This window comes from Convolutriloba macropyga, chromosome 5, assembly GCF_964194025.1.
Source record: "Convolutriloba macropyga chromosome 5, txConMacr16.3, whole genome shotgun sequence".
Classification (NCBI taxonomy): Eukaryota; Metazoa; Xenacoelomorpha; order Acoela; family Convolutidae; genus Convolutriloba; species Convolutriloba macropyga.
Window position 1 is genome coordinate 53776324 of NC_134472.1, and position 23218 is coordinate 53799541.

Consider the following 23218-nt stretch of genomic DNA (forward strand, 5'->3'; position numbering starts at 1 on the left):
GTCAACATTTCCTATTAGTTGTGGTAAAGAAAATGAATAAATATTTTTCGTTTGCGGGTGAGGATGTGAACAAACGTTTCGTTCAAAAACAATTCAGTTTAAGTACACGACCTTAAAGTACAAACAAAACAAAACTTGAACAAAGGAATCTTGTCATCTTAATCTTGTTAATTTATTATGACATAATCAGTATTAGTTATTTCGCAGAGAAAAATGCAGTCTTCTTTTTAAAAAATAATGAAGGGAACATGAATAGGACCCTAGTATTCCGCATTTTCACCCGCCTTTTCACATTTTGAATTTAAATTTTCAGAAAAAAAACGTGGGAGTGAAAATATGTGATACTGAACTATGACCATAACGCCTGAAAAGTTGTTCTAACTATCAATAACGAACGATTGAAATAAAAGCAGGTGTTGTAACCGTTTTTATTAAGAGTTAATTATGCAGTTATTGTTATGACCCTGAATACTTACAGGAAATGTAACCAGAGCTACTTCAATCAATCTTTTATTTCAAAAAATGTTTGTTTGTTTGTTTGTTTGTGTATCAACTGCGGTGAAAATCAACAAAAAAATTTCCTTCCATTGTAAATGAGATAACGAGGTAATTAAATGGAGGTCTTCAATCGTAGACGATATGAAATGTCATTTATACAACCCTATTTGGGGGGAATCGACCATTTGTCTTCTTTTTATCACCCTTAATTAAAATGTCCGTCAAAAGACGCTGTGGAATAGCCACTCCTCTACCAAAGCTGAAATTTTGAAGAAAAATCTACAAAACAAAGCTGAAGAAACAAAACAAAGCTGGAACATCAAGTTTTCTCGTGTCTAATAGTCATTTAACCGGTTTTTGGTTGTTGAAAAAGTTATCCAACTGGCAGTATCGTTAGGTTTCGCATTCATATCTAAGTAAACATAATTTTATATTCGATTCTTGAGAAGTTGTCACTTTTACAACATTTTTCAGACACATTTAACGCATCTAGTTCAACTTTGCTATAGCTCTTGCATTATTTTATGATTTTCTAGTCTAGACAACTACTCTTATGTAAATAAACAATGACTCAACTAGGACATAAGTGCTGCATAAAATCATATAAGAAAATAACAAGAACGGTTTCTCAAAAGCTAAAATTTCGGTCGGAAAAAACTTTGAAAAATAATGAACGCTTAACGACAGTGGGGTAGCAAAATTGAGTATGCAGAAAAACGTGACTGAAAAAATCGATAGTACAAAAATCATGTTTAATGAAATAATAAAGTTAGCTGTTTTTCACAAAATCTCAAAATTGTGGCTATATTGTAATGGAAAATTTTATTTTAAATTTAAATTTTTCATTTATATTGTTTCTTTTGTCTGAATTTGGTTTTCAAGTGACAAAACACAAAATCAGAAACAATTTCAACCAATGAACAAAATACTGAAGCACACGGGAAAAAACGTAACCGACTAACGTGGGAAGAATTGCTCTCGAACAACTAGTGAGAGCTCTAATCAATTGCCTTCTTCAATCGGGGAGAAGCGGAGGAGCCTGAATGGAATGGATTGAGAAATTCGCTAGGGGCGTCAAAAAACCTCATTAGCGTTAATTTATACCCTTAATAGGATATGAAGTGAAAAAATGGCACATTTTGGCGCATTTATCATTTGAATTTTAGTTTTAAATTGCCGCCAATTGAGTTCAGCTGCTTGAAATTGTGAATGAAAGAGAACTTTACATCACGCAAAACGCAGAAAGTCAAAGGTATAAAAGTCACTCATAAAGTAAAAAATCGGTAAGGCGAAAATTTTGCAGACAAAACGCACACGTTAACAATAACTGCTTCTCTTTGAGAGCAACTTACAAGAAAGCTCGTGCGAAACAAAATAAATAATATAAAGTAGAGTTGAAGATTATGTTTCCATTTGTCTCAACGGCCAGAAGTTTGCTTCAAATTAAAAAAAAAATCAAGCAAGAAGTGACTTTTCCATATTGAGAAAATATCACAATTTAAATCAAAAAAATTCTTCCCTTTCTTTTTCTACAAGCAAAAGTAAATATTCGCTCTTCTTTATTTTTTTTTCATTTAGTGAAATTTTGTATATAAATGGCTCTAGCTGCTAGGTTCTGTATTTTGATTATTCAATCAGCTCGGATCAATTTTTGTAAGTTAAATGCTGATCAATATGGTACAAACAAAAAAGAGCAGAAGGGCCAGAATCATTTCAGATGACTAAAAAGAAAGTAGCTCAAAAGCATTTTTTGTTCTTTCATCATGCACTCTGTGACAAGTTTTTCAGTGTCGCTTACAAAACAACATATTTAGTTTTGATTACAATTTAAACTCTCGAAAATTTAGTGTCCAGTTGAAAATATAGAGTATAATTTTGCGCAGAAATTTACAAGAAAAAAATGATATTTCAAAATTGTTTTTCTGATCTACTTTTTTTTACTTTTTCCATCTGGAACGAAATTAGACAGATATCTTAGCGAACTTTTCCATCTCATTGAAATGCTTAGTCAACCAAAAGCCAGGCCAGAGCGTAAGTTTGAGAGCCAAGGGAAGCATCAGAAAAATTGATCAGAATTTAGAAGGAAAAAACATATTTTTCACTATTTTGTCAATGATGAAACAATCTACAGTTCTTTTCTATCTATCCTAAGTTGTATAAAATCTGATTACTCAAAATTAGTCATTTTTTAAAAAAAAATCACTAAAGGACGTGTATAATTTGTTTAGCGTAAATTTCCTCCGAATATTGCAAAATCAGATTTTTGAAAAGGATGTTGATTTTTAACTCATGTAACTCCGAAACGCTGTAATGTTCCTAGAGGTTTTGGATTGAATTTAGTTGTGTAAAGCATAGAACTTTTTATGTACCCGAAAAAGTTGGTTAAATAACCAGCAAAATATTAAGGGAATTGCTTCAAGTTTCGTTTCTTCTGGCTCTCTGGAAATCAGGACTATGATTTTTTCATTTCGATACCTTTTTAGGCAAGTAAAATTAGAGAAATTAACTACACGTCACTATAAATCAAAAATTCTATATAACAGTTCAAAACAAACGCAAGGAATTAACTTTTGAAGAAAATTTTTGTTTTTTTTTTTCAAATTTTTACGACTTCTATGTTCTTTTTACACGTTTTCAGTTTGGGCTCAAAAAATTAAATTAGTACTAAGAGGCAAGGAAGAACTATAAGGGAGTCAAGGCTTTTTTAGAAATTTGTTTTTGTTTTATTTTGTCCCCTGAATATTTCATGAAGTTAAGTTAACGAAACTTTAACTCTTTTGGAATTAAGCAAAACTGTGTAACCTAGTAGTTTTTTTTTTCAACATAATTTATTTCTTAAAGGTACAAAGGTAAAGTTCTAGGTACAAAGGTACAAATGTAAAATTCTACGAAGACAGTTGTTTCAGCAATATAAATAGAAAAAGCATGTACGCAATCATACCAAATTTGACAAATACGAACAAATTTCTTTAAAGAAACTGGCTGCGATGGTTATTACTTTTGATTTCCAGGCATTTTTTTGATTTCTCGAAGTAATTTTGTGGGGACAAATGAGATATAAAAGAGATCTGAAATAGTGACCTTTAAGAAACTTTTTACTGAAAAATAACCAGTAAAAACAGTAACAATGAGTAATAAAAAGTTACCCCACAAGTTTAATGTGGCACTTTCGTATCTAAGAAAATAGCACCTAAGAATTAGTATTTATATCACAGCTGAACTATCTGGACTAAACTTGTAATAAACGGTTGATTAATTAAAGGAAGCATTGAAAATATGTTTTTCCCACAATTCTGTAGGCGTGAGTGCAGTTTCACGTGAACAAATAGTGATATTCATATGAACAAATAATGCACTTTCATATGAACAAACAAACAGTTACGTCACGTGGTTAATTTATGTGGGTGCGAAGGTGGGAAAAATCTTCAAAGCTCGTAATCGAACGAAGTTTCCTGTTGCTGTATAATTTATTCCGCCTTATTATTCGAACGCTTAAAGAATTGTTATGTTAAATTTTGAAGTCAAATAATCAAACACGTCTGCGATTTATCCCACCTTTTTCATAATAACAACTGGGATTTCAGAATGACCGTAATTTCAATTCGGTCGAAATTTGGTGCGTGAAGCAAGAACAGAAGATACGAGAATACATGAACAAACAGACGTCAAAATGAAAAATAAGCGTGAACAAATTTCTTTTCAAGTCGTATCCTTTAAAACTTGTGTTTACATATTCGATAAATTTGATAAGAAATAAACATGTTGGCGAAATTTTTCAAAGAAAATTTTCAATCTGACGTGTCAATAACTGTTCTAATCAGCTTTATAAACAGAGTTCTTATTTAATCAGATGCGAAAAGTATTCAACCGAGTTTGCAATGGTCTGATGAATTCGAAAACGCCAGAAATTAGACATTGAATGATTGAGTTAGGACTTAAAATAGAAGACCAGGTCAGAAAAGGTATTGATTGTTATTGCTTGGGGGGTCAAAAATGACTGATTAAACAGTTTGCCCTAAGCGGGAAATGCAGGTGATAAAATTGATCCTTTTGGCCCAAATTTATGGCCTTGAGATTGACTTGAAAGGTCTATTTTTGCAAAATCACCACCTTTTTTGCAGCCAACTGTGCTAAAAATGGCACTTAAATAAACTGTTTTGAAAAGGTAACATGTATTTTTTGTTTTCTTGGGCAATGGAAATTTCGGAGGGCAGACAAATAAGAAGCAAAATTGTGCAGGGTACATTACTGTTTGTTTTATAATTGATTTATTGTACTGAGTGGCTGACTGACATTGTCATGGTGATGAATTGTTGAAGTTTAATTAAAGAGGACCTGAGTTTATATATAGTCTAATGTACAAAGGTAAAATTCTACGAAAACAGAAATTTCAGCAAAATAAATCGAAAAAAGCATGCATGCCATTATAACAAAATCTGACTAATACGATTAAATTATCATCGTTGAAACGACGAAAATCTGCGTTCAGTTTTTTTTCATGCATCAGCACAATTGCAGGGTACGAAAACAAAACAACATAATCCAAAAGTCGTCAAAATTTGTTGAAAAAACAGCGGAAACTTTTTGTCCGATAACTTTTAATTCTCAATTAAAGTCAGTATTGCTACTAGCCTGGCCGTCAAAATGAAGAACAATTGACAAAAATCATTGAGCAAAACAGCTTACATTTTAAATTGCCTGTTTTCTAAAGGATTGTTATGAAAAGCCACTTGAATCACATCTTCGTTACGTACCTTTTCAGCAAATTTTATATAAAATGGCTTCATCAAAAACTATCTCCTGTTTTAATGCAGAAGAAACTCCTGTTTTTCATTCAAATTGTTCTCTGAGTCTCTTAAACGCAAACTGAAGGCCCACATGAAAAGAACTTTGATCTCCATTTCATTATGATTACACTCATGTTAACTCTGATCAATTCTTTTAAAAAAATATATAGTGTACAAACTTCGAGGAGACTACGATTTTTAAAAAGTGCTACAAAGAATCAGAAAAATTGCAAGGGTCTTGTAAATGTTCTATTGGAGCTTTTGTTTTTGGCTTTATCATAATTTGCATTTTTGTAAAAAAGATTCACCTTCCTCGTACATACTTTGAGTTGAAACAGATTAAATTGTGAGAGGTTGTGGTAGTACAGCCAATTCCAAAACCGTCATTATATTTATGTTTGCGTTTGGCTTTGTTTTGATATAGTACGCTTAAAGAACAGTCCTCACAAGCCTTGCCTTCGTTTGTCCGCAAAAAATTTTGCGCCATGTGTATTGTAAGGTTTTCAAAGCTAGTTCAAATCTTAATGTTTTCTTCATTTGCAAAACTTTCGGCTAAACCATGTTTTTTAATAATGCACGTTGATTAGAATAATCTACGCATTGAAGAATTAGGGATGCCATCATCCATCAACTTCACAAAAGACATTGCACTGGTGTACGATTATTGTGAAAAGGTGAACCTTCTTAAAGAGTTCCATTTCGATGGAAGTGGAGGCCTTACTCCATGAATTGTCCTTATTTTTGAACGTTATTTGACAACACTTTTTTCAGCATATTCATGACTCGAAGAGGAGTAATGGAGAAGTGTCATTTTTAATCACTTTTATCGGAATGATTTTCGAAGCATGAACTGAAAAGCGTGAAGAACTTTGAAATGGGTTGCTGAATAATATTAGAGAGTACTGGAAAAAAAAGTGGGTTTTTGTTCATACCGCAGCTTTTGAGAGAAAGAGAACTTGAGGTTTGAAACAAATTTCTTTAAGTGAGAGAAATTTTTTTGTTCCTGTAGTGTTTTTTCAAACAATTTTTAAACTTTTTTAGAGTTTCGATTACAAAAATTCAATAACTTTATGGCTGTCTTGATAGTGGTTTGAAGGTTTCTGTTACTTATCATAAGTTTAGACTAACTTTCAGGTTTTTAGGCTGTTTTGCTAATGTTAGGCAAAGTTTTAGCCGTTTTTCGATTTATCTTTTGCTATATTGATTTAAGTATGATTTGAAGAGAGGCTTAATTTCTTACGGAGATCGTGGATATCAATTTCTTGCAATTATGGTGTTGTTAAATGTTTCTAATGTTGAGAAAAATAATACCTTACTTAATTTTTTGCTGTTTTTTGTTTTTATATTATCTTTGACAATTTTCTTAGAGTACTCCAACTTGTCTATGCTTTCAAAGCATCTTTGTACTAGTATTTGCCTATATGATTTTTTTTTGGCTTTATATGCCCTTGTGTTTTGAGGAATGTGCGTTTCTTTTTCATTTTTTTTAAGTTGAGTTCAGTTTAAGACCCTTTTTTATCTTTAAAATACTTAAAATAATTCTTAATTCTCAATAAAAAGTTACTAAATTAAGGTATTAACTTTGTAATGAAACTGTGCTTTTTTTAAATTTGTTTTCGGAGTTCTTCTGTTTTTCGGAGTTCTTCTGAATCAGCTTTAATGGAGTGCTTTTTGAAGCAGGAAGTTAAAAGCATTAAAATACTAAAATCGTTTTGGTGCTGAGAGTAGTAATATAGTGAGCTACACTCCCGGGGGGGGGGGGGTGAGGTCCCCCATGTATTAAGATAGGTTATAGCGTATTTTTCGGGATTTGGGTCCTCCCTAACGTATTAAGATAGGGAATGAATTAACATGTATTAAGATTAGGTATAGCGGTCTTAATGTATTAAGATTAGGTATAGGTTGCATGTATTAAGATTAGGGTCCATATATTAGGATTGGGTATAGCCGCCATGTATTAAGATTAGTAATAGCCGCCGACATGTATTGAGATTAGTTATAGCCGCGGACCTGTATTGATTAGGTGCCGCCATGTATTAAGATAGGGTATAGGTTTTGTGTATGTATTTGTGCATGTACATTTCTAGTAGTATAGTCGGTGCAAATGTGGGGGGTAGGTTCGGAGACGCTCCTGATTGGCTGAAATTCAGCCAATCAGGTTCGGAGACGCTCCTGATAGGCTGAAATTTTGAGGGGAAAATATCAATGTTTGTGTAGTTATTAAATGTTTACTTGAGAACAATAGAATTGGCGTGGGTAATTAATTGCTGTAATTATGTGAGGGTAATTATGTGACAGGTTGAATTTTGTTTACAAATTTTATGTTATTAAATTGATAAATTAATTGTTGGGGGTTTTCAATTACCCTAGTTATCTGAGGGGTAATTATGTGACATGTTGAATTTTTGTTTACAAATTTTAGGTCAATTGCAAAGATTGTTCCCCTAATTGTTTGAATCAATTGTGTAACAAATGTCTTTTGCGCGCTCATTAATTGGAAAAAGTCAAGATAGCAAGAGGTAGTTTTGATCTACCGTCCTCTGGGTTATGGGCCCAGCGCGCTCCCACTGCGCCATCTTGCTAATTACATGCATATATGCATTATTTTTTGTACATTATTTGAAAAAAGATGTTAAATAAAAGAAAAAAATGAATTAAAATAGTATAAAATGACAGACACAGTACAAATTATGAGCATGAAAATACAAAATTACTCAATCATTTACAATAAATTGTATAAATTTCATTGAACATCAAGGTACACTTAGCCGAGTGGTTAATAAAGTTCGATAAAAAAAGTTTAGAAAACTCACGAGAAACAGTTACGAGAAAGATATACTATCGACTTTATTAACTTCAGCTTACTAAATACCAAAATGAACACTACTACATATAGTTACTTATAAAATTTAACACGTGTACATCATGAATATTGTTCAAGTTGGTTTGGAAAAACTTAAATAGTTGAAATGCTGCAAAAATTGCGTAGAATCCAGACAAATTTTGCATCTTCTGAAGTGGTCGATGTATTATTTTTTGGTACTTTTTACCTAAAAATTTGTATTGTGTTACTGATCGAGCCAGAGAATCCGCATAATAGTAACTTCTGTTGAGTCGAGCAATCAATATCCAATGTTCACCGACTTCTTTACTCGAAGCAGTGTTAATGATTGCAAAGCTGAATTTGGGTAAATTTGGAATGAAATCTGCTGGAAACGATCCTATGTATTTGAATTTTAGCTCAGGAATGCGTTCAAAAATTTGTTGAAGAGATTGATTATCCATGACAAATAATCTTCTGTTTCAATTCGCAAGCTCCGTTTGAACAGGGATTTCTCACATTACAATCAAGTTGAAATGATTCGTTCTTTTCAATAAAGCAACAATCTTTAGATTGGGGAATATTACGTATCAGATCTCCTGTAGATTTACTTACTCTGTCTTCACTATTACCTGTGACATCGGGATGAAAGATAATAATGATGATTAAAAGTCCCAGGAATACTGCACAAATAAGGTATACATATAAGTTTGGAGTAGGTCTACCCCATTTTTCATCCATTCCCTATCTTGATATTATAGTGTGGAAAGGGTTGCAACTGGGCGATGAAAGTACATATCCAACAAATGTTCCAACGCAGAAGGCAATAATATAAAAACCATAAAAAATTGAGAAGAAAATTAAAAAATCTTGATTAATGCAGAGTTCTTCAGACATTCTTAGCAACTGTTCCAAACTGATCAATTTTAACTGTTGAGATTCGTTCCCCGAGAACAATTAACTCGGTAACATTGGTTAGCGGACGTTCAAAGAACATTTCTAAACGAAGACTTTCCCCACTGAGTTCAGGATAATGAACATTTTCACCAGCATCTTGGAGTGATGTGAGATCGAATACAAGCACATAATGATCTGTGAAGAAATCATTCGGTAACGCAGGAATTTCTTCGTTGAAGTTCATTGCCTTCATTGTTGTAACATAAGCTCTACAATTGTTGGTTGTATCAATTGAGACAACAGCTCCCCCCCCCCTCGAACAATTCTCAACTCCCGCAGTCCAAACTTTCGATAATGAAAACGATTTTCTTGAAAATGTCCGGTGAATGCTGAATTAGTGTTCATTGCTATTGCAATTCGTCTGATTGGGGCATTATTGAAAACATTTTCCTAAATAAATTGATTTTGTCCAGAAGGAATAATAAATGTTCGCGCAATTGTCTCCATAAAATTATAGCAAGCTGGTTGATGTGTTAGTTGATACTTGATTGTCTGGTGATAGACCTCATTAACGACAACACGTCTCGTAAAAAGTGAACAGTCAAGAACTCTAAGGGAAACATGTGGATTGTAGGAAATCATGTAAAAATTTGGTCTCGCTCGAATCAATTTGAGTCTAATTTTTGTATTTGGAAGTAATAATTTTTCACATTGAAATAAGTCGATTGCAAGTTTACCATATAAGGTAACCCCATCTTTCAACAAAAGCTCTTCTTCCCTATCTATGAACGGACTTTTTTCATAATCACTAGGATCTTTCTCAAATTCGTATCCATGACAAGCCAAAATTCCTTCATTATTCATTGTAGAAGCATTGAATTCATTGGATATCAGAGCTTTGTGGCCATAGAGTCCGTTAGAGTTGTACACTTGTTGATTGTTTAAATACACTTCGCAGTTGGAGAAAACAGAGTGTAACAAGTTGTTGACATGAGTCAAATATTGTAAATCATCATCAGTGAAAGTCATACCCATATCTGGTTTTCCATGCTCCTCTTTTTTCATGAAATCGTCAAATAATCTTCCCTTTTGTAATCCAACTTTAATTTGTAAATGAATATCTCTCAAATCGAGATAAATACTTCTATCTGTTTCAAATTCAAATTCAATGCTGCTTTCATCCAATGAAGTGCTGGGATAAACTTCTTGAATATGGGATGATTCAATTGGTTCCAAAACCGGAATTTTGTCAAAAATCTCCAAGCAAGAATTTGTAAAGTGTCCATAACGAAATTACTGTCATTTATTGATCTGGTATTCATTTTAGTTTGGTAAAAATATCCCTCCTAGTTCGACGACGTCGACTGATTTTTGGCGAGCGTTTTCGAATAATACGTCGTTTTCTAGGTTTTACTCCTCCTAGTTGTTTACGTAAAGTTTTCTTTCCAACATCTGTGGCTGCAGATTTGAACTTTTTCCTTCCAGCTAATACATTTCCAATTTCTGGCGCGGCTAATTCAATCAAGTCAGCACCAACTTTTTTAGCTGCTGGTACAACATATCGTCTCAAAAAAGGAATTGCAGTTCTCCCAATTGTTTGTGCTAAAGCTCCAAATCCTCTTCCCCTTTGTCTTGAATAACCACGAAAATACGGTAAATCACTGTCTGCAACCATTTTTTGTAAACTTAATTTTAAAAATGATTGTCTGAAGCTCTTCTGAACATCAATACAGCTCTTGTTACACCTACTGAATTGAAGGGAACTTTTTCACCGTATGAGTCGCGGAGCTCAAGTTTAATGCTGTGGAAAGAATTTTTAAGAATTTTTTTAAATTGTAGATTTGGGAAGTTTTGATAATTCATATATTGTCCAGTAGATATTATGTCTCCATTCTTAATTTTAGAAATAAACGGAATACATCTCAAAAGCGCGGCTTTTGTATCACCTACAATATTGTATTCAACAATATCACTGTATATCATGAGAGTATGAATTTGAACAATATCATAGGGAAATTTAGGAAAATGTGGTCCAGCACCGCTCATAAAAACACCCATTCCGTAAACAGCTTCCTCACACCCAACTACGTGACAGAGATCAGTACTGAAGATAACTAGTAACGAGTTTTCATTAGGAAGGCTTAGGGATATTCTCTGTGTAATTCTGTTGACTTTTAATTTGATTGGGGTTTTCTCATACTTTTCTCTTTCCTGAATTTGTTTGTTCATTTCGTTCACCATATCAGATATTGATGGATATAGTCCTGCATCAATTGTATAATAATCGGAAGGTTTTGTATCTGGAGTTGCAGCATCTAGATAGAAAAATTTTCCATCTGTAATATTCTGGTACAAAGATGGATATGATAGTTCGGTTGTTGCCACCTCCCATTCTCCTTCAAGGTTAATCTGTTCGGGAAGGAAATTGGTAAAAGAACTCAATGTTTTATTTGGATAACAATCAAAGGATGCGTTGGAAACCAGCTCTACCGTAAAAGAGTTCATCACTAAATGATACACTTTGAGAGCTCTTGTTCATAAAACTTTCCTAGTATTTCATCACCCTGCTCTCCCTTGAGGTTGTATGTTGGAGGTTTGTACGTAGCAATCTTAACAATTTCAAAAATTTCACTCGTGAACTATGACTTGTATCCTTTTCTAAAAGGAATATCGTATTTCGAAATTCGTACTTTATCCCCTACTTTAAACCGAGGTTTTTTGTATTGTCTGATCGGATTTTTGTAAAAAAAATTGATAAAAAGTCTTTGTTTTTTACCTCCTTTGGAGCTTTACCTGTAGATCTATTTACTCTACTATTCATTGTATTTAGAAGAGATCCCATTTTCACAAGGTACTTATGCCCGTTTTCTTCCATGAAGCGATAAATAATGTTTTTCAAAGATCTGATAGCTCTCTCAGCTACGGCAGCTTTTGTTTCACTTCTCGTTGAATAAATTTTAATTTTCTTTTCTCCACAAAATTTTACGAAATTCGCCACCAAACTCTGTTCCTTGATCAACCCATACTTTTTGTGGGATGTTGTTTTTTCGTAGCATTTTTTTGAAAGCTGCTACAGCATCTGTAGAATTCATTGATTTCATTGGTTGAACACGGACAAAACGAGAAAATACATCAACGCAGATTAATAGATACTTTACTCCGTTATTAAACTCTGACAATTTGTCCATAAAAGCTAAATCAAGACACCAAATTTCATTTATCCGCTTTGCAAACGCAGGTAATCGTCTAAAATGTCGATTTGCTTGACGGTATTTTGTATAGGAATTTTTAGTGTGGAGAAAGGAAATAACCTTGCCTCTTGATAAACCGCTCGCTTTTTGAAGATTTATAACCGATCCAAATGCAGCTTTTCCTTCTTTGTATAATCGTTGAAGTTTCGCTTTTTCAGATTTTGAAAGGGATCCAACTCCCTCTGTCTTTGCTTTTGGCATCCTTGTTTACAATTTTGCTCGGACTTATCCCTGTAGCATCAAGTATTGTGTAATATATATCAGGAAAGGCAATATTTTTTCTCTTCAATGCGTAAATAAAATCGGTAAATGCTACATTTGTATCTCTTCCATCCAGTAAAATGGAGTCACTGAGGGACAGCTTGATTCGAGGACATTTGAGTATTTGATCTACAACTGACTCGTTTTTGAATGATTTTGTGTTAGTGGTGATGTCCTTGTGAAGAGAATCTAAATTTTGTGGAACGAAGTTAACTTTTTCCTCACTCTCGTCCAATTTATACACATGTAATTTGAATTTTTGTTCGTAAAGCTGTTGAGGAATCAAAACAAACTGTTCCATTTCAAGAAAGACGGTTAATGATAGACGGAGTTAGAATTGATATAACTTTTATTCCTTTCCTTGAACTTAAAATTGCTCTCCTTTTATTTATTCCAGTTCTTTTTAGAATAAGCTGATGAATTTCGTCTTGATACTTTTTTACGTCTCGTTTTTGAATATCTTGCAGTTCTCCTCTGAGCATGTTTACGATGCACTCGTTTAGGAACTGAATAAATTCTTTCGGACAATTTTTTAGGTAAGTTCTTCTGAAGTTCCGGGAATAACTTTGGAACGTTGTCAGAGTAGAGAGATGTTGTGTGCTCATCACTCAAAAGTGTGGTCTGCTGTTTATTTTGTGGAAGGAAAAAAATTGAAGGAATCGATCCACTATTTGTACAAAATCGAAGAGAGTCGACTGTTTTGGGAGTTAAATCAATAAGTAAATGACCATAAGGAATAGAAGTTGCCTTGGTATACCAATCTTTTAATTGTGAACCTAATCCCAACTGTTGGCTCAGAGTGTTTATTTGCAGTACATCTCTAGGAGATTTGAACAAGACGATATGAGTATTTTGTAACTCTATATCTCTTCCTAATCTACTCTGATGAAATAAATTGTGTTTGATGTATATTGTGCTGAGTCCTTTATGTCTTCCAGCTGTTGCAATTTTAACGAAATCTTTAGAGCTGGAAATCTCCTCACAAGAGTCGTCAAAAATTAACAGATACTTTGTTCCGTTATTTGGGAGGTTTTGAATAAACTCAAAGTCAACTCCTTCTATGAACTCAATTTTTTTAACATCTTTAGACATTAAACCATAAAGAGATTGATAATGTTGATAGAAGTAGTAAATTTTGTCAAACTCTGGTTGAAAAGTTCCAATTGTTAACCATTCATGTATAAGATGAGATTTCCCAGATCCGCTTGGACCAACCAATGAAATAAAAATTCGTTCTTTTGTGGAAATTATCTTGTTCATAATTTAGGTGAAGGTAAAATATAACCAACTGTACTAGAAAGGATTGCAATCCAAACTGTTGTTTCTTCACACGTTGTAGCCAATGTTATTCGTACTATACAACAGACCAGAATTACGAGTATAACAAAAAATTGGGACAGAAAAACGACTAGAGACCTATTACAAGTCTGTCCAAAACATTTCCATGATTGTCGTTCCTGATTATTATCATCAAAGACAAAATTACCCAAATTTAATCCTTTATCTGTATGCTCAGTCATTTAAACGTAATCATTGAGACGATAGAGAAAAGGTTTCAACTGAATTGTGATGTAAATAAATAAAAAAATGAGATAAGCTTCTAAACATAAAAAAGAAACAAACAACAGCGACAGCCAAAACACTGTCTCTTCACAGGAATTAATAACAGAAAGCATAAAAAAGGAGAATAAATTCAAAATAAAGAAAAACGACAGAATTGAAATGAAGAATAACTGTGTAACGCTAGGACAAAATTTGTTCAACTTTCTCATTTTTGAAGCAACTTTTCTTTGTTTTGTAGGCGAAAAAAATGATTTTAAAAATTAATTAAAAGACAATATGATACATTACAATCAAAGTATATAAAAATTTTTACAAATATTAAATTTTGTCAAAAAAATTAAGAACCCAAGTTCCATAAGCATAAGTTTTCTTCTCTGCACAGTGCAATGTTTTCTTGTGTCGGTAGGGGTAGTTACTACATTCCCAGATTGTATCTTCGTTGGAAATCAACTTAGAGGCTTTTGGACATCCAAAATCGTCCAAATTTTCCACCTCCTTAGACAAATAATTGGATAGGATTTTACATTTCTCCAATCCTTTGGCAAAGTATTCGCTTGTAGGAGAACAATGTTGATGAATTATGGTTGGAAGATCTGAGTAATCAACTTTTCCATTATTCCAGTTTATTCCATGTAAATTCTTTGTGTTCCACTTTGCTTGAAATGTTGGCTTGTAGTCATTCGGTGGGAGGAATGTATATCCTAACACAATTCCGTCCTTGAAAATTCCCAGCTCCTTGACAACTGTTCCCTCCAAGCACTCAATATCAAACACAACGAGAGTCATCCTCTTTTTAGCTGAGATAATTGACAAATGATTAACAATCTAGTATTTTAAAAATATGAGGATGACAAACTTTGATGTAGAGACAAAAGAATAATCCAGTTATATGACCTAGAAGACAGGAGCTGGGTAATTGCGGCAGCATGTAACAATAACCTGGTCCTTCGTCTGTTGTTGTTTTCACAGCTCCAGCAGAATCATGTAAAATTGCATGTAGACGAAAAATTTTTGATCTAGCTAAGAAAAAGTCCAAAAGAGAGTTTCCATATCCAATTCTTCCTCCGTGAGGAAACTTTTGATCAATTTCGTCCAAATCGACATTTCGGTCCCAAATTTTACACGCTGCGAGAAAACAGTTTTACGTTTTTCGTTCGTAGGGAACATTGAAAGTATGCTTCCGTAACAATTGAAAATGTTTACCAGAGTAACAATATTCATTAACTCTGAGTTGTTTCGTCCAAAATAATGCAAGTCTTTTTGTAATTTTCTATATAGGAAAGAAGTGATGGTAGATGATCTACTAGATTTTTATACTCCTCTTTTTTCAAATCAATCTTTGTAAGAAAACTCCACTGATATCCGTTCCAGCGATGTTGAGAAATGGAAATTTCTTGTTTGTCAGAACGATATGTTAGAGTTGTTCTGCGCAGCCCATTATGAATAACCCACTTGAATTCAGAAATTTGGGACTCTACGTCTAAATTGTCCAAATTGGGAAAATTTTGCGCTTCAAGAACTGTATATGAATACCTTTTAAGCTCGTGATGTAACCTGACGTGAAAAACTTTTGATTTATCTCTGAGACTTAAGAAAATGTTTCTAGAGCATCCAATATCCCAACTCATTCTAAGAAGAAAAAAGTTTCAAATGAAAAAATGTTTACTGAAATTCAAATACATATTATCACCAAATATTCATCATTCAATATAAAAAACATCATAATATTGCGCAGCAGTAGTATTTGAAATGTACATTGTTCAATATTAGAGAAGTCTTTAAGATTTTCAATGAGTTCCTTGAATTCTTCCATTTTATAGCTGACGTAAGTCACTTGCGTGAACTCATTGCTCATTTTGCGACAAAATAGTCGGATCTGGACATAAACTGAAGCTGGATTGTCCTGAACGTACTGTATAAAGGTAACGTAGAGTCTTCGATTTTTTCCAATGCTGATCTCTCTTGCTTTGTGACATTGTTGCAGCACGTCTTCCATTTTTGGGTTCTTCTCAAATTGAGCTGGATTTTCTCGAATTTCCCAGTCTCCATTCAGCAGATCGTTCTTCAAAAGACAAAATTTCTTGAGTTCGTAATCTCCAATTCTCAGTTGTTGGTACTTTTCAAATGTTCCACATTTATCTTTATTAAAGACTTGAAAAGTTGGTTCCGAGTAATTTTGTCCATTTCTAAATATTTGGGACACAGTAAATCTCCCAAATCTGTTTGGATGAGAACCAAAGTCAATATAAAATGGGACGGAATCAGTACCCAATTTAGGTTGTGAATCTGTAAACATTGATGGAGCGCTCGAGTAACCAGGAGATACTTTGGAGAGAGACATTTACGTAACTTGAGTAAGCTGCGAGAAGTTGATTAAATGATTTGCTTAAAAAATTAAGGGCCTCTACAACGCAGAATTTCCTTTTATGCTAATGACATCATTGTTTTCGCACAATTTCCTAAAAAGGAAGAGAAAAATGTGTCTATTTAGAATTCTTCCTTGAAAGGATTTCTAATCAGAAATTTTCGATAAAGAAAACTTTTGAATCATTATAGAAAAAGAGTCTTTGTGTTTAGCACGTCTGTGTTGCATTAGAGAGAAGTAGTGACGAAAATATTTTGAACAAGTAAAACATCGAAATTTCTTAATCCGCTGTTTCTTGAGTTGATTCATAGTTCAAATGAGATTTTAAATTGCACATAACAATTTCATTGGTTTCCTTATTTGGAATTTGAATTCCTTTATAATTTATAAGTTGATTTCCTTATTTGGAATTTGGTTTTATTTATAATAAATAAATTAGTTTCCTTATTTGGAATTTAAGTTCAAATAAGGAAATCAATTTCTTTAGAACTAAATAATATTACAGAATGGCAGCAGTTATGTGTCAGGTTTTACCACACTTTTACAAAAAATTCTGTGAAAAGGCGTTGTTTATATCTGTATCTGCCAAAGATTATAGACCATACATTCTTACAAGTGAATATGTTGTTGCTTCACACAACAGTTTCTGTCCCCTGAAAACCTGTCGATATCACATTGTTCTCATTTCTTTCTCCATCGGAGACTTGCTTCAAAAACTGGAAGATCTCTCCTATTCATATCAGACAGTTGATTGTTTATATACATTATATAAACATCAATTTTTTGGCAATATTTTGGAAGAATCGGGACTTGTCTTTACTCAGTTAGACAGAGCAGTACAACACAATTATGAGAACAAATATGTTGAGAAGTTACCTAGTGTGTCTAAAAAAAGATTGAGTAGAAAGAAGTTCAAGAGACATCTACTGCGCGCTGAACAAAGAAATGTAAGCACACAAACAATGGGATCTTCTTTTCTGGACAGAATTCAATCTCTTAAAAACTCAAAATATGAGGGTGAATTGATAAAAATTGTTGACTGTTTGTTAGACGGCCATGGCTTAATTGATAATTCTCTGTTATATCTTGAAATTAGAAAGTAATAAATTTGTAATTGCATCACAATTATTTACATAGTATCAGTTTTATATTTGGTTTATAAATCAAGAAAATTCAATTTCTCATTTTATACAATCTTTTTCTTAAATGTTTAAATTGATACCTCTAATCTGTTAAATGTCAAGTTTTGTAACAAATTATTCTTTTAAAAGTCGAGTTTTCTCACAAAAATTTTTGTTAACTGTTGGGTTTTGGAACAATTTATTTTAATAAAAGTCGAGTTTTCTCAACGAAATTTTTGTTAAATGTCGAGTTTTCATTCAATCTTTTTGTTTAAATATCAAAAAACAGTTTCCAATTGGATACAATAAAGCGCAAATTTTTTCCTGATTTTCACCAGTTTACGGTATAATTTAACGCAAAAAAGGAAGAAATTTTTAATTTGTAAAATGACAAGTTTTCTTTTTCTATAACAACTTAAAAATCGAGTTTTCATACAGGTTTTTTTCTTAGAAATCAAATTTCTGCTCAGTTTTTTTTCTTAAATATCAAATTTTCTATCAAAAACTTTTGTTAAATGTCGAGTTTTGATAATGCTATTTCCGTTAAATATCAAGTTTTGTAACGAAGTTTCAAAATTCAAATTTTTGATTGATTATATCCTTGTGAACTGGTTTAGAAAAGAAAGCTCACATGAGAAAAATTATATTATAAAGAATGTTTAAATACATCACCAGGAAAATGTATAAATCAACATACAACTTTTCCGTTAAGAACGATTACAAATGAAGCTGCAAAATTGTACCAACTCGAATCTATTCAAACAGAGTTCTCACAACATACTCTGGTAAGTTTTGAATCTCATTCCCAAAAGGTCTAGAACGTTCAAATATTACTGGAGGATCAGTTGGTTGATCGCTGATTGAAGTTGTTGAATTTTCATCAGTCAGCAAAATTGGATTGTGCGCCGTTCCATCCTCTATGGAAGGTGTTGTCATTGATGGAGTAGTCGACATATCAGTAGAACCATAGTACTGTGCCGGATCAAAGTTCTGCTGTTCATTTGCTGTCCAAGTGCTAGTATCAACACTTAGCTCGCTCCCATCAAAGCTTGACACAGTTTGAAGCAAATTCCCTGACTCCTCCACTGAACTCAAAACTTGATTTACATCCGGGCTAGAGAACCAAGAGTTGGGAATTTGCCCTTCTTCCCAAGGGAAAGTAGATTGAATGTTGCCAGCGACGTAGGTAGGTGGAAATTCTGTCCCAGCAACGTGGGGATAGTGGTGCCCACTAATAACAGCAACCTCGTGTCCCATCGCTTGAGTTCCAAGCTGATTCTCCGTAATTGGAACCTGACCCTGATGATAGGTGTCGAACTGTTGTCGCTGGTGTTCAATAATATGCCACACAGTGATGGGTAAAGTCATTACAGACTCATATAATCCGTTTGATAAGTCTTTAATACTTATCCGAGCAGTCTCCTCAGTGAAGGAAAATGAGTACAGAAGACTGTTGTTTTGCACAGTAAACTCCATTTTGTTCAGATGAGTTGATAGAAGTGGATTTTTTAGAAACAAAAGCAGTTTGTAAATGAACGTATTGAAAACCGTCAAGTAGAGAGTCAGTTAGAAAACAACAAATTTCACTTTATAGTAGGACAAAAAGAATATCTAAGTTAGAAACAGATAAACGTTACAACTGAAGTAAGATCTGTAGATAAAAAGAATGTGAATGTAGGAACTCAATTGTATAAAGTTTTGAAGAATAGTTAGCAGGACGATGAGGAACAGAGGTGAAATTAATTTTGAGGAAATGAAAGAGAATGATGAATTCTAACTTTGTCGCTCCTATTTATAATGAATTCCGTCCAATAAGAACAAAGTAACCAAAGAAGGAAATATTTTGTAGAAAAACTGACGTTAGTAACCGAAACAGGAAATGGAATTCATTTAATGTATCCAAATATGGAAGAAGTTGTTATAAAATGATGCTCGTATACGAAGCAGGAACATCAATGCGTGAATAGAAACCAAATATGGTTTTTGAATAATACATGTATCACATGATACGACTACTTGTTTACTAAATAAGGATAGCTCATTGGGAACGAAGTGACATAATTTACCAAAAATGTTAAGCTCTGATAAATTTGTTCAACTTCGTTAAATTTTAAATCAATCTCGGAAAGTATTCCATTTTTGGAACAGAACTTTTTTATATGTATATTTGGGAGCCGATTTCCAAATCGAATTTTTACTGCTTCAGAATTGTAATCTGTATAATAATGAAAAAACAACGCGCTTTGTACAGATGAAGTGATTGCTATGGGGTCAGGAATTGGAATACAGTTCGCTTGTGCTAGATTTCTGTACTGTTCTAAAATTTCGGGAACAGAATTCAAAATAAATAAAATTTCGTACTTGTTAATGTGTAGCTCTGACGATAAATCAAATGATTGTTTCGTTATATAGTCATCATATTTGAATTTTTTAATGGAAAATGTTGCATATTCGAATCCTTTACTAAATCGGATTATTCTGTCATTCTGAACGCAAATGTCCAAAAATTGTAGGAAAAATAGGAATCAACATCAATCTCGTCAATTTTGTAAGCATCGGCAATTCCTTCTTTCCTCTTACATATTTTTTCCAACAACTGTAAATGATTTTTGATTAACATTTTTCGCAAATGAGCAAAATTTCACGCAATACTCTGTTTATGTAAAAGAAAATTAAAATTAAGAAACAATTACACAAAATAAAATCGTTAATCTTCAGAATAATTTCTTTAACACGGGATTTTGATTGGTTGAGAGGTTCCAAGACAATAACGTTAAGTTGTAAAGTATATATTTGTTCGTGAAGTATGGATGAATATTTGTTTTCGACATCTTTAACATTGTTGTAAAAGCACATTCATGTGCTAATTTCAATTTTCAATAGGACTAGATTTGTTTGCAAGCACCGAATTCTGTCAGTTGCGGATAGACACAAATTTGAATCACAGAGTTTGTTAAGATTGGAACAATTTGTTTGAATTTGTTGTGAGTCTGTTTTTGGATTATGGCTGGATGAAATATGAAAACTTATATAAAATGTAAAAGAAATGATTAAGAAGATATATAAGAATGATTTGCTATTTTTGAGTTTACTCCAAGGAATGAATTCACATATTTAAAAAGAGTGTTCTTAATTATTAAAGGTATTTGAAAATGAAAGAATCTGATTGGTTTATTCATTATGTTCTAGAATGTTCGGTTATGACAACAAGCTTCTTAAAATGGAAATGATAAATTTCCATATATGGAGTGATGCGTCATAGCTGCGTTCGCTAAATGTACAAAAATAATTTCTTTCATTCTCACTTTGTTATTTTCACAATTAGTTGCTCGTCACAATACCCGAATTTGTTTCATCTTGTACCAAAACAATGCCTTCTCTCGATAGAAATCTCCCAGTGAAATGCACAAAGTGCAACAAAATGATGGTGAAGAAGAATATGGCAAGACACAAGCAGTCTTGTGATAGTGGGACTCTATTTTGTCCCAAATGTCCACATTTCAGTACAAAGAAGAAAGAAGACATGAATTACCACATTGCTAAGCATCACGCTCCTAAGGATACAAAGCTAAGCACGATGTGTACTGTATGCTTGGAGGAGTTTCCGAGTTTCTATTCTCTTCAACAACACAAGAGGAGAAAGCATGGAACTTCAACAAAAGTTGGAACAAAATCGAGTGAAAAGCTTAAAGAAGTTCTAGAATCAGAGGAGCTGGAAAAGGACAACGAGCAGCTTCAACAAGAACTTAGTGCTTGCCAGCACTTTTTTAACGATACTGAGATGGAAAATGGAAGACATCAAGTGTTCAACTTCAAGCTGTCCAAGCTCGATCCTCATGAAATTAATAAAAAGTTGAAAGAAGTATTCGAAAAACTCAACTGTGCAGCCAAAGTCAACTTAGCTCTAGGATTTATATTAAGAAATGTGGATCCGGACGAGTATCGACACTTCTACGCTCACGAGAACAACACTTTCTTCGAGAAATCTCATCTACTCTGTTCCAAAGAAGACTTAGTCTCTCTTCAGGACAGGATTGAAAAGATGGATTTAGTGGAGACGTGTGCTCAGGAGCGGGAGAATAGAAAATGGCGATTTGCTCTGACTACAAATGTAACAATATTTTGCGCTCTCCTAAAATCCATTCCAATGGGATGTATCGATGCTGTTCTTCCTGAACAGTTACTCAGACGACCAGATGTGAATTGTCTCGTATCGAATGGCTATGGTGAGACTTACAAAGATTATCTTTGCTTATTCCGAGCTATAGCTGTTCACTTATATGGATCATCGGAGCTTGAGATCAATGCAAAAATTTTGTTTAGTGCATTCCTCCACGAATCTGGACAAGACGCAATCAATTTCAGAGGGGTATCGATCGATCATCTTGTATTTGTTGAAAATGCGATAAAGCACAACATATTTATTTACGATATTGACATTGTAGATGGAGATTTTGTTGGTGAACTTGCGAGGAGAAGTATTGAAATGTATGAGAAAAATATTAATTTATTACGTTACAACAACCACATATGCTATGTAGATGATATCAACACATTCTTTAAACGATTCCGTTGTCCCAGTTGCGATACGTTCATTCAGAAAGCGGGAAATTTCAACCGCCATGTTAAAACGTGTAAAGATAGAGTACAGCATATTTACCCAAAGAGTGTGTATACATTGCGCGAGACCTTATTTGATAAGCTTGACGGATTTGGAATTTCCTACAACGAAGATGAAAAATTGTTCAAGAACTTGGCTATTTTTGACTTTGAATCGATATGTGTACCCTCCGACCAATTAAAAGACACAAACACAACCACTTGGATTGGAAAGCATGAACCAATCTCTGTCTCTATTTCCTCCAATCTAATTGATGAACCTGTCTTCCTATGCGATAAAGATCCGAAAGCTCTCATTATATCTTTTGTTGAAGCTATTGAAGACTTAGCAAGTAAAAGTAAAACTGAAATTGGAACAAAGTTTTCCTCTATTGAAGCAGTAATCAGAGCACGAGTTAACGCAATTGGCGAAAATTTAATTAAAAGAAAGGATCAAAACGCTTCAACATTTGAGTGTGAAGATGAACGTACCGAAGAAGATGATGAAGCTGATATGTCTAAGCAATTTCTCCAAATGCAGAAAAACCAGCTTTTGGACTTACAGCAGCACTTTGAGCGTTATGTGAACACTTTACCTGTGTTCGGATTCAATAGTGGATAATATGATTTAAATCTCATTAAGTCCTATCTCCTACCCTATCTTATTCATGAGCGCGACATTCAACCTACTGTTATTAAAAAAGCAAATCACTTTGTTTCTCTTAAGTTTGGTGATGTACAATTTCTCGATATCCTCAACTTTCTCGGTGGAGCTACATCACTTGATTCTTTCCTTAAAGCATACAAGACAAATGAGACCAAAGGATTCTTCCCCTATGAGTGGTTTGACTCTCCCGAAAAGCTCGATGCAACTTTTCTCCCTCCTTACGACCGTTTCTTTAGCAAACTGAGAAACTATAATCCACTGGAGAAGGAATTTACTGATTTCACTAAATTGCTTAACAGTGGATTTTCTCAACAAGAGTCATTAAAAAAGTTGAGGTTGAAAAATGTTCCTCCATCTGGAATTGACAATTACAATTACCTGAAAGTGG

At 33.4% G+C, this 23218-nt stretch overlaps 1 protein-coding gene and 1 non-coding gene across 7 annotated transcripts in view; both read right to left on the reverse strand.

Annotated features, from left to right (window-relative positions):
- LOC142340092 (uncharacterized) overlaps positions 1-23218 on the reverse strand; it is a 50801-nt gene that overhangs the window by 22691 nt on the left and 4892 nt on the right. Inside the window, exon 1 of one of the 6 annotated variants that reach the window (XM_075390511.1) lies at positions 4054-4192. The exons of 1 other annotated variant lie outside the window; for it this stretch is intronic. The gene's annotated coding sequence lies outside the window, so the exon portion shown is untranslated. Of the gene's footprint in view, positions 1-476; positions 581-3439; positions 3688-4053; positions 4193-23218 lie in introns of those variants that run through there. 4 more of the 6 variants (XM_075390506.1, XM_075390505.1, XM_075390508.1 and 1 more) reach the window with 4 other exon arrangements.
- Trnam-cau (transfer RNA methionine (anticodon CAU)) lies at positions 7796-7867 on the reverse strand. Its single transcript has one exon. It is a non-coding gene; the product is annotated as a tRNA-Met (tRNA).